At 39.1% G+C, this 4,068-nt stretch overlaps 1 long non-coding RNA gene across 1 annotated transcript in view; it reads right to left on the bottom strand.

Annotated features, from left to right (window-relative positions):
• LOC143301210 (uncharacterized) overlaps positions 1–3,701 on the bottom strand; it is a 5,355-nt gene extending 1,654 nt beyond the window's left edge. Inside the window, exons 1-2 of the long non-coding RNA XR_013057743.1 lie at positions 3,550–3,701; positions 1–2,218 (exon numbers count right to left, since the gene is read on the bottom strand). The exon at positions 1–2,218 is cut by the window's left edge and continues 1,654 nt beyond it. This is a non-coding gene — a long non-coding RNA (uncharacterized LOC143301210). The remainder of the gene's footprint in view (positions 2,219–3,549) is intronic.
• Positions 3,702–4,068: the final 367 nt, after the last annotated feature.

Below are 4,068 nucleotides of genomic sequence, written 5' to 3'. Positions count from 1 at the left end.
AATTAAGATTATAAATTCATCTTAAATAACCAACACTTCATTTTATACTCATTATAAAGTAGGTGTTGAGCTCTTTCTTTTGCAACTTATCCGACGTAAATCGGTTCAGGAATCATTTAGAAATCTGTCACTGAACACCTTTAAACAAACACAATTGTCATCGGATTCTCCGTGATTAGTGACGATCTGCTTGCAAGCACACGTGACGGACTTTGCGGTCCGCTAAACTTGCATAAATTGGCACAGTGAGTGATGAGTGGTCATTTCATACCTGGTCAGTCATCTGACCAGAGCCTGCTCTCTCTCTCTCTCTCTCTCTCTCTCTCTTGCTGTGCCGCGAGCAGTGTGTTGTGTCGTGTGTGTTCTCACAACGGCTGACACCTCCCTACGTATTGTTGCACTGTCTTCTCCTAGTTGTCTTCTTCTCTTTTTATCTTCTCATCATCTTCTCCTTTATGTCTTCTTAGTTTCTCTACACAACTATTGTAAATAAAACAATAGAAAAACCCTGGCAAAATTCTGTGTAAAAAATAAAAATAGAATTTTTTTTTTTTTTTTAAACACGTTGGTAGTAAAACAAAAACACTTGCAGACATGGAAAAAAAATTGGAGGCGTTGCACTATACAGAGAGAAAAGGGAGACGTGGCAAGAACATCACAAAAAATCTCGACCAATACTACTAGGTAGGTCTGGCCAAATTTTCAAATTCATAGCAGAAGCCTCATATTTGCACGAATGAAAGAGTACAATAAAGAAAGAAGCCACACCAAATTTCAAAGCAATATCTCAAACAGATTTTGAGATATACAGTTTTGAATTTTCAAAAAATTCCGCGATGTTAGCCAATCTCACAAAATGGCATTCGTCGGAAAGAAAATTGTTTCACAACAGAAAACGATGATATTAACTAGAATTATGAAACCTATCATTCAAATACTTACTAAAATAAGTAATGTAAAGTTGGTTTCCTTTTTTCTTATCCCCCCCCCCCAGCCACCACCTCCCACCCCTATTTGAATTAAATTCGGGTCATTTTATAAAACATTTTAAAGATGACAGAATGAATTTTTCAGTGGTGGGTTTGACTAAAAGATTTGTTTTGTCTGGAAACGCAGTAGAGCGTTACTTAGCCCATGCAAAGTAGAGAACGTGATCTTTTATTTGATAGGTCTCTTTTGTCGACTGGTTGTAATGAGCAAATGTCCGTAACCTATTTTTGTCACCAACCCTCTCAGACCAGAAGCAGACGTCGGCAAACCAGCTTACCGCGCTGCGTTTTGAAGAGCGAAGGATACTCCACTTCGGGCGATCAGTTTCACTCACACTGTCTTGCACACGCGAAAAAGAAAAAAAAACAACTTGAAAACAAAATCTAGGCTAATACAATGCAACACAATTGTGGAGGATGAACCAAACAATTAATTGATTAAAAAAATAAAATAATAATAATAATAATAATAATACACAGAGAAAGGGGGTGTGGCAAACAACAACAACACACACACACACAGGCACACACACACACACACACACACACATACACACACACACAAATAAAATAAAATCTAGGCTAATACAATGCAACACAACTGTGGAGGATGAACACCAAAAAAATTAATTGATCGGAAAAAAGATAATAATAATACACGCAGATAAAGGGGGCGTGGCAAGAAATACACAAAACAAAAACTAGGCTAATACAATGCAAAACAATTCTGGAAGATGAAAAAAATATATAAATTACGAATAGAAAGGGGGCGTGGCAAGAAATACACAAAACAAAAACTAGGCTAATACAATGCAAAACAATTCTGGAAGATGAAAAAAAAAAAACAACAATATTACGGATAGAAAGGGGGCGTGGCAAGAAATACACAAATCAAAAGCAAGGCTAATACAATGCAAAACAAATTCTGGAGGATGAAAAAAAACAAAAAAAACAATATTACGGACAGAAAGGGGGCGTGGCAATACAGACAGTCAGAGAGGGATGGGCAGGGGGCCAGGGAGTAGGTTGGTAGGTTGGAGGAGGAAGGAAGCGGAACCCCAACACAGCACCAGCAAGGCCAGGAGGTCAAGCATAGGAGGAGGAGGAGGGGGAGGAGGAGGAGCAGGAGGAGAAGACCCGCGGAAGAAGAAGAAGAGCAGCAAGGGAGATAAGCAGGGCAGTGGTCAGAGTCATCCTGTCCGGAGTTGTGGTTCCTGCACCGCCCGCTGCTGTTGACAGAAACGAAACGAAAACGATGATGATGATCATGATGATGATGATGATGAGAAGAAGTAGAAGAAGAAGAAGAAGAAGAATAGTGATAGGAAGAAGAAGAACAAAAACAAAAATAAGAACAAGAGGAATGATAGGAAGAAGAAGAACAACAACAAGAGGAATAGTGATAGGAAGAAGAAGAAGAACAACAAGAGGAATAGTGAGAAGAAGAAGAACAACAACAACAACAACAACAACAACAAGAGGAATAGTGATAGGAAGAAGAAGAAGAGGAACAACAAGAGGAGTAGTGATAGGAAGAACAACAACAACAAGAGGAATAGTGATAGGAAGAAGAAGAACAAGAAGAACAAGAGGAATAGTGAGAAGATGAGCAACAACAACAACAACAACAACAACAAGAGGAATAGTGATAGGAAGAAGAAGAGGAACAACAAGAGGAATAGTGATAGGAAGAAGAACAACAACAAGAGGAATAGTGATAGGAAGAAGAACAACAACAACAAGAGGAATAGTGAGAAGATGAAGAACAACAACAACAACAACAAGAGGAATAGTCATAGGAAGAAGAACAACAACAAGAGGAATAGTGAGAAGAAGAACAAGAAGAAGAAGAAGGAAAACACGAAAAAGAAGAACAAGACGAATTATTATTATTATTACTATTCTTATCTTCATCATCATAGTAGTAGTAGTAGTAGTAGCAGCAGCAGCAGCAGTAGTAGTAATAGTAGCAGCAGCAGCAGCAGTAGTAAAGAAGAAGAAAAACAACAACAACAAGAGAAAAAAAGAAGGAACACAAACTAAAAAACAATCAGAACAAGTCGAACAGGAATATGAAATAGTTACAATGATTGTTATGGTTGTTATTTTTATGATGGTGATGATGATGTTGTTGACTGCTATTACTATCATTATTGTTGTTGTTGTTGTTATTCTTGTCCTTGTGCTTGTTGTTCTTGTTTATCTATGATGAAAGAAACCCATTTTCAAAACAAGTTTTACGCAGGCACCATCATCATTATAACTTTGTAGACATAGTAGTCACTGTTGATACTGTCACACATTATCAGTTGTTATGTGGGTACATTTTACTTTTACCCATACGTATGACATATGTGTGCGTGTGTGCATTCGTGCGTGCGTGTGTGTGAGTGTGTGTGCGTGTGTGTGTGTGTGTGTGTACGTGTGTGTGTGTGTGCGTGTGTCCGTGTATGCGTACATGTGTGTGTGTGTGTGCATGTGTGCATGTGTGTGTCTGTGTCTGTGTCTGTGTGTGTGTGTGTGTGCCCGCCCCCAACTACACAGACACACGTGCACTCACCAGGACCCTGGCAGAGTCTCTTGGTCTTCTCGTACTGCTGAGTGATGGGAGACATCGTGCTCTTGTCGTACTTACAGTTGTCGGCATTGGCGATGACACAGTTCAGGGTGCCTTCCATGAGGCTGGAACACAGGGGCAGCCCAGTACCAGTAGTAGTAGTAGTAGTAGTAGTAGTGGTAGTAGCAGTAGTAGTAGTAGCAACAGCAGCAATATCAGAACTACAAACAGCATAGTAGTAGCAGTAGAGCAGCAGTAGCAATATCAGAAGTAAAAGCAGCATAGTAGTAGTAGCAGCAGTAATAAAAACAGCAATAGCAGCAGCAACAGTAGTAGTAGTAGTAGTAGTACTAGCAGCAGCAGCAATAGCAGTAGCATCAGTAGTAGTAGATCCAGTGATGTTATGATTTTTTTTTCTGTTTCACAAGCATCAGTTCGCAGTTGGGTTGTTTTTTTGTTGTGTATGTTTTTGTTTGTTTGTTTGTTTTTCGTTATATTTCAAATCGTCTTAGTAGTAGCAGT

This window comes from Babylonia areolata, chromosome 27, assembly GCF_041734735.1.
Source record: "Babylonia areolata isolate BAREFJ2019XMU chromosome 27, ASM4173473v1, whole genome shotgun sequence".
Lineage (NCBI taxonomy): Eukaryota > Metazoa > Mollusca > Gastropoda > Neogastropoda > Buccinidae > Babylonia > Babylonia areolata.
The sequence above is the reverse complement of the archived record's forward strand: the minus strand, read 5'-3'. Positions and strand labels throughout refer to the sequence as shown.